Source organism: Callithrix jacchus, chromosome 18 (genome assembly GCF_049354715.1).
Source record: "Callithrix jacchus isolate 240 chromosome 18, calJac240_pri, whole genome shotgun sequence".
Lineage (NCBI taxonomy): Eukaryota > Metazoa > Chordata > Mammalia > Primates > Cebidae > Callithrix > Callithrix jacchus.
Window position 1 is genome coordinate 8,977,627 of NC_133519.1, and position 7,944 is coordinate 8,985,570.

The 7,944-nt window shown below is 46.7% G+C and overlaps 1 non-coding gene and 1 pseudogene across 1 annotated transcript; both read left to right on the forward strand.

Annotated features, from left to right (window-relative positions):
• The first annotated feature begins 3,168 nt into the window (after nt 1-3,168).
• TRNAH-GUG (transfer RNA histidin (anticodon GUG)) lies at nt 3,169-3,240 on the forward strand. The gene has a single exon. It is a non-coding gene; the product is annotated as a tRNA-His (tRNA).
• A 301-nt stretch (nt 3,241-3,541) lies between these two features.
• LOC118151239 (U1 spliceosomal RNA) lies at nt 3,542-3,693 on the forward strand (annotated as a pseudogene).
• Nucleotides 3,694-7,944: the final 4,251 nt, after the last annotated feature.

Consider the following 7,944-nt stretch of genomic DNA (forward strand, 5'->3'; position numbering starts at 1 on the left):
AGGACTGTTTGAGCCCGGGAGGCAGAGGTTGCAGTGAGCCAAGATTGCACCACTGCATTCCAGCTTGGGCTACAGGGTGAGACCTTGTCTTAAAAAAAAAAAAAAATCAGAGATAATAAATTCCCTGGATGGGATTAACAGCAGATTACATGTTAAATAAAAAATGGTCAGGGAACATAGAATCATGAATAATTGAAAATATGCAAAATGAAACTCACAGTCGAAAGATTTTTTTTTAATGAAAAGATTATCAGTGAACAGCAGGCAGACTTACGAGGCCTAATTTATGAGTAACGGGACTCCCTGAAAGGGACTTTCTATAGTACCTGCACCTCTATCCTATAGAAATGTAACAGTGGGTCTGGGCATGGTGGCACATGCCTGTAATCCCAGCACTTTGGGAAGCCAACGTGGGTGGATCACTTGAGGTCAGAAGTTGAAACCAGCCTGGTCAACATGGCAAAACTCTGTCTCTACTAAAAATACAAATATTAGCTGGATGTGATGGCGAGCACCTGTAATCCCAGCTACTCCAGAGGCTAAGGCTGGAGAATTGCTTGAACCCAGGAGGCGGAGGTTGCAGTGAGCTGAGATCACATCATTGCACTCCAATCTGGGTGACAAGAGTGAATTTCATCTCAAAAAAAAAAAAGGAAAGAAAACAAGAAAGAAATACAACAGTGGCCAGAAAGGAGGAGGGTGGAAAGGAAACATTTACTTTCTTTGTTATTTTTATCAGGCGTGGTGGTCTCAACATGTTTCCTAGACTGGTCTCGAACTCTAGGCCTCACTCTGACACCTCCCAATTCAGCTTTATGAAGTTGTGAGCCACTGTAGCCGTCCCATTTCTGAAGAAGTAATAGCTGAAAAGTTCCCAGTCATAATGAAAATTATAAATCCAGTGACCCAAGAAGCTGAGGAAACTGAAGCACAAGAAACACGAAGAAAACCACTCCTAGATACATCATAACAACGTTGCTCAAATCCAGCCAGAAAAGAAAGGCATTGTGCATGCACAGGAGCAAAGACCAGATGGCATCAGCTTGCTCTCTGCTGTTGCTGGCCTCTACCAGGAGCAGCAGTGCCCGGGAGCAGACAGCAAACGCAATCTTTATGGTACTGAGGACGGGGAAATTTACGCAGAATAAGCACTGTGCCAGAAAAACATACTCCCGAAACTGGACGTGAAATAAGGACATTTAGAGATGTACAAAAGCTGACCACATTCACTACCAGCCGGCCCACAACACAGGGAACATCAAAGGAGTCCTCCAGGCAGAAGGGAACAGATTCCAGATGAAAATCCAGATCTGCACAAGGAAATGAAGAGCATCAGAAATGGGTAACTACGCTAGTTATTTTCTCATTTTGTAAATCTTTTTTGTAAAAAGTTGACCATTTAAACAAAAGCAATAACAATGGGTTGTGGGGTTTATACAGGCGTAAAAGCAAAGTGCATGTCAGGGACAGCAGCAAGGCCAGAAGGGCAGGTATAGTATCACTTGAAGGTAGACTGTGGTAAGTTACAAAACGTAGGCTGTAAGCCCTAAGGCAATTGCTAAAATAACAGAGAGTGACAGCTAATAAGCCAACAGAGGAGAGAGAATGGAATGACACAAAACCCATGTGAAAGCTGTGATAGTCATTGTCCTTTGTACAGTGACCGCTCCTCTGTCCCATAGAAATACAAACTGGCCACAAACACCTGTACAAGAATGACCAGAGCATTAAATGTAACCGTAAAATCTTAGAACCAATTAAACTTCAAAAGCATATGGAAAGGGCTAAATGAATGACAGTTAAAAAAAAGGGAGAGAGAGAGAGAGAGAGAGAGAGAGAGAGAGAGAGAGAGAGAGCGCTGAGTGTGGTTGCTCATGCCTGTAATCCCAGCACTTTGGGAGGTGGAGGCAAGCGGGAGGGCAGGACATCGAGATCACCCTGGCCAACATTATGCAACCGCTCTACTAAAAATACAAAACTCCGGAGGCTGAGGCAGGATAGTTCGAATCAGAAACTAGGAAGTTGCAGTGAGCTGAGATTGCACCACGGCACTCCAGCCTGGCGACACAGTGAGATTCCGTCAAAAAGAGAGAGAGAGAGAGAGAGAGGAGAGAGAGAGAGAGAGAGAGAGAGAGAGAGAGAGAGAGAGAGAGAGAGAGAGAGAGAGAGAGAGAAAAAATCCTTTGTCAAAAAAAATTCAGAGGTTAACCATGATGATTCTAGTCTTTGAAGGATATGGGTGTCCCCAGAATCCTAGTGGACCTTGATTTACCTACGCGAGACATAGAGGAGACGAGAGGAGAGGAGAGTAAAGCTGGTCTCACCCTGCCTTTCCATGAGAGGATGCGCTGGGCAGAAGGAAGCTGCCAGCGGTTTAAGCATTTTTAAAATGCAATAGACAATCCCCAGTACGGACTTATCCACCTCCAGAGCTGGAAGCAAGCACAGCAATCGACCCGGCCACGCAGACGATCAACTTGCAGTCCGGCCTCTCCGTGCAGAGCAGGCGCCCATCCAGCGCTAGGCGGAGCCGCCTTGTGCAGAACGCTCGTGCAGACTCAAAGCCTCGGGAAACTGGAGACAGCATCTTGCCGCAAATGCTGAGACCCGTGCATGGGGTGATTCTGCAGCTGGAAGGGCAGCCCTGTGGCCTTCGCCCTGTCCTGCCTCCGCCGGCGTCAGAGCCAGAGTCCCAGGAAACGCCCGGGTCCGCGACTCCCTGGGCCTGAGCCGCCTGGGCCCCACGGGAAGCAGAACGCCCGGGGGCTCCCGCGTGGCTCTTCCCCTTCTCGGCTCCGCCTTCACCCGACCCTCTACTGGCTTGGGCTCCCCTGGCTTCACTCGGCTTGGGCGGGTGGGGCGGGAGAGAAAAAGGGTGAAAAGTGGATTTTCAGAGAGGCGGGAGAGAACAGAGGAGGTGTGGACGAGGACAGCGAGGCCTCCCGGGAGAGGCGGCGCAGGGAGGCCCAGGCTGCAGTGGAGGAGATGAGAATTGCTCTTGTTACCTGTGAGGATTGCGAGGAAGGAGGGAAAAGCTGAGCCGGCAAGAACGGAAGAAAAGCGCGAGCACCCTGCGGCTGTCTGGGAACAAAGCCGCCTAATAATGGAAATCTGTTGATGTTAAAATTACTAGAGCAGGCCCAGGCGTCGCCGCTTGCCCTGTGGCTCGCCGTGATCGTATAGTGGTTAGTACTCTGCGTTGTGGCCGCAGCAACCTCGGTTCGAATCCGAGTCACGGCAGTGTCCTTCGTCTGGGCCAGCAGCTCTTTTGTTCCCAGTAACCAAGCGCGTCAGGGGACCTCAAGCACTCACCTATAGGGCGACCTCTGTGTAGAGGAGGCGGCGCAGGGGCTGCTGCTTCGCCACCGGCTGCTTCGTCAATAAGGAGCTCCCGTGCTGTGGGAGCGAGTTCAGGACCGCTGCTCTGATGTGGGAGTCCCAGCTGTGCGTCTGGGCGAGGCGGGCAGGGGGTGCGCAGGGCAAATGACAGTGTTTGTAAAGGGGGAGATGTAAGAGGCTGTGGCCGGGCGGACGTGTAGAAAATCTTACCTGGCAGGGGAGACGCTGTGGTCATGAGTGTGGTTTTCCCAGGGTGAGCCTCATCAAGTGGACTCTTGATGTGCTGACTCCTGCGATTTTCCCCAAATCTGGGAACGGCGCCTGCATAATTTGTGGTAGTGGCGCTTTCCCCTGAGTTCTTGCAGTGTAGAAAGCAGATTGTACGCAATAGACTACTTTTAGTTTCCACGGGCTTACACCCCGTACGGGATCCTAAGTGTTCTTCTCGTGGGCAGGAGACTATAAAATAGGAAGTAACGCGTTGCCGTCCTTCCTGCCGGAAAAGTTGGAAGCCCCAACCGTGGTGAGGCTGTTTAACAAAAGCTGCCAGCGCGGTGGCCACAGAGCTCTTCCCTTTCTACGTGGGGCTGCTTTGGGCAGAGATCGGTCCGTGGTCTCCAGCCTCTCGGGTTCTCACGCTCTGTGAAAACCTTCCTGTTTTTCCGCAGCCTGTGGAATGACCTTTCACACAGGCTCTGCTTCTAACCGCAGCCCCCACAGGCCTTTATAGGAGTTCTGTGCTGGGGGGAATGTGTCCTCACCACATAGAGCTAGGTAGAAACTGTACAGACTAGCTCTGTTGTTTGGGATGGAAGCGGGCTCTAAGACTCTCAGTGTCCCCATTCCGTGGTAGACACAACACCCTTACTTTGTGGAGCGGAACAGCTCTCCCGGCGCCCAGGTGCCCTTCCTCATATTCACGAGGCCCGCAGGTCACAACCGCAGTCTCACCTGTCAGCAGAATGCGCTGCCATCTACCCCAACTACCCGAACCATCCAGCAATAAAACGAGACATATTACGGAAACATGAGATCTCATGAATAATCTCAAAAACATTATGCTGAGTGATGAAAACAGTGCATCCTGTGTGACGCCATCAAGGTGAATTTCTAGAACAGGTAAAACTAACCTGTATAGTGACAGAAGCTACATCATTGATTACTGGGGTCAAGGAAGTGGGGGGGACTAACTGCAAAGGGCACAAGAAGACCTTCTGGAGAATAGACATGTCATCAAACTTGAAATGGATGCACTGTACCATATTCAACTCACACCTTAATCAACTTGATTGTAAAAAGTCAAAAGTGTCTCTCTAACTGTGATAGGGAGTTCAGGAATTCCTTCATTTCTGGTTCTCTTTGTCTGCAGTTAAGTTCATGCACTGTGAAATAAAATATTTGTGAAATAAAAATAGAGTCTGAGCTCACATATATAAGCGTATATATGTATATGCTTTTATATATGTTCTGAGAAACAAAAAATATATATATCCTGTTTTTCTCCTCCCCTTTCTTCTTTTCTTCATAAATCTTGGTTTTGCTTTTATTTGAAAACCATTCTAATGCCAGTTCTCCCACGCATAGAATGATAAATTTACTTGCAAATAGCTATCCCTTCATTATGCATTGATCGATTTTTGCAGGGGCCATATCCTTAACAGTTAGCTAGTCTGAGATTCATCACTGGAGCCAAAAGAACCCCACACCCAGCAGGTGCCTTGTGCAGACTTGGACCCTTAGAGCTATTGGCTCATGTTCCTTCAGTTCTTCTGTTCAATATCATGATAGAAATTGAGCTCTTTGGCTTTTACCCACTACTATTAGCAGTTTCTCCACCCCCCCCCCCCGTCTCTCTCTCTCTCTCTCTGTCTTTCTCTCTCCCTCTCTCTCTCTCTGTCTTTGTCTCTCTCTCTCTCTCTGTCTTTGTCTCTCTCTCTCTCCCTCTCCCTCCCTCCCCCTTGCTCTCATCTGTTTCATTTTTATATCATGATTTTCTCTTATCAGTGGCATCAGTGTGGGGTTCTGGTTTTGATGTTATTAAGTGAGCTTCTGGGATGGTTTTATGACTGTAACAGTCAGTATTAAATTTTTCTGTAGATGAAGATTTGTGTTGTACCCAGTTTTTCCTTATTATAAAAATGAGGTTACTAAGACAATTGGTGTTAGAAGCCTTGTTGGATGTGTTGTTCACTTTAATGGGGGTAATCAAGAAAAGTAAATTTGCTTTTTTATAGGGTCGGCTTAACTCAGTGAGAAACTGCCAAACATTAGAGCAGGTGTTGTGCTCAACTGCACTCCCACCACCATCACACAGCAAGTCACACACACTCAAGGGGGAAGGGGCAAGGCAACAACTTTCAAAATCAGGTTTTCTGTGTTTCTCTTCATTTTCTTTTAAACCCTTAATGGCATCTTTAAAGGTGGCTGTGGTTGCACCAAGTGTCACCAGCAGCCTATTCAAGTCTTGCTGCAGAGCCATGGAGAGATACCCCAGGGCAGCCCAGCCAAGTCTCAGGCTGATGGACACCAGCAGAAATAGATGCCTATGAAATGAGAAGGGTCAGGTGACCCCTCCCTCTCCTGCCATGTCTATGCCTCTCTTTGCAGCTGCTGTGTCACTAAAACAATCACTCACAGTTATTATGTCAACAATAAAGCCAGACATTAGTCAAAGCAGTTACAATGAATTTTATTCAGTAATTACTGACCATAAAGGAAGGGGCTGAGCTCCATTCCCATTTGTGCAGAGGTGATGGCATTCAAAGAGGAGAGGGAGGGAGGGGAGAGGGCAGGGGGCAGGGCACAAGTGAAACATTAAAAAAGGTTGGTGACTGGACACTTCTTCCTCATCAGGCCAACTGTGTCTTCTAGCTGGTCATATTCGAAGTTAGGATTCTAACTTCCCACAGAGACTGGAAAACAGAGGCTCAGTCCTTCCTGAGGACCACAGCTCAAATGAATGGCTTCCAGATCCTGGGGAAAGATGCACTGGAGCTCCTAGGAGATATACACACATCTCAAAGGGATGGAGGAAGGATTCCCTTCTTAATAAGTGCCATAAGAAAGGGAGATCCTGAGCCCACCGTCACCAGCAGGTATGGGCTAGAACTAAAGCTAGTTCCCCTGGCAGCCTTGAGCTTTCTTGGCTAGGGATGGTAATGAAAGCCTAGGGCCATCCGCAGGACAGTCTTACGCTGCTAGAAGCCATGAGAGAGTCTGATCGTCTCTTAGCCCAGAGGTTCAAACTGAGTCATTGTGTGCTGAGTTTGGTGGCTCTCACTTTCCATCTCCCCAGTCCATGGCCTGGATTTTCCTGGACTCTGTTAGTTGGACAAGGCCACAGGCCATTTTCAGTGGCTTTCAGGCAGCCCAGGCATATCTGTTGAGACCTGAATGAAAAGAAAGAAAACCATGAGATTGAGACTGGGGCCCACAATAGGTATCCATTAACCATATTCAAGAAGATGGACACAAATATTTCCAGGCTTTGTCAAAATGGAAAGTGGTTTCTGCTGCCAGGATGAAATTCAAACTCACATTAGCAAAGTATAGAGCTTACTGATACTTTGTAAAAGAAAGTCACGGGAAAATGATAATCCACTAGTGGCAACGGTAGGTAGGGGTGGGCAGAGACTCCATAAGATCAAAATTAGCCTCACTTTAAATGAAATGTCTACATGTTTCTATTGTAACTGGAAGGAAGCCAGTGTTACACTGAAATATATTAATTGTCCATAAAATAAACAGGTGGGACATGATGCTATTAGTCACTTTTGTTGAGAGTATTTGTGAAGGTTAATTTTTGTGTCAACTTGACTGGGCTACGGGTGGCCTGCGTATTTGGCTAAACATTATTTCTCACTGTGTCTCTGAGTGTTTCCGGGCAAGATCGACATTTGAATCAGTAAACTGAATAAAGCAGATGTCCTCCCGACTGGGCCTCATCCAACCAAAAAAAGGCCTGAATGGAATGAAACGGTAAGAAAGTCGTCTTTCTGCTCCACTTTTTTGAGGTGGGACATGAGTCTTCTGCCGTGGGCCTTGGATTTGGTGGTGAACTATATTCAACTCTCCTGGGTCTAGAGCTTACTCAGTGTAGACTTTGGACTTCTCTGCTGCTGCACGAGTGAGTGTGTATGAGTTGGTGTGTGTGTATGTGTGTGAGCATGTGTGTGTGTGTGTGTGAGTGTGTGTGTGTGTGTGAGTTGTGGGTATGTGTGTGTGTCCTGCTTGTGTTTTTTCTCTGGAGAACTCGGACTAATACAGTATTATACGTCAGTTGTGATTTTTGTCTCTATGCTTTTGAAAGGTATAAAATAAATAAAATGAAATCCTGGAGGGTTCTCAGAGAAGAACAATAAGGATTAGTAGAAATGTTACAAGTTTAGGATAAGTCCTAAGAACAGCATTTGTTAAAACTGTCTTCAAGAAAATAAAGGTGTCAGGAAAAAATTGTTGCCTTAGTGTTTTCTGAGCAAAGACATGATCAAACAAGGAGAAATATACTTACGTTATTTTAAGTGAATTTTACTTTAAAATAATTCACATACAATCTTTTTTTTTTAATTTTTTTAATAAAGATGGGGTTCCACCATTATGACCAGG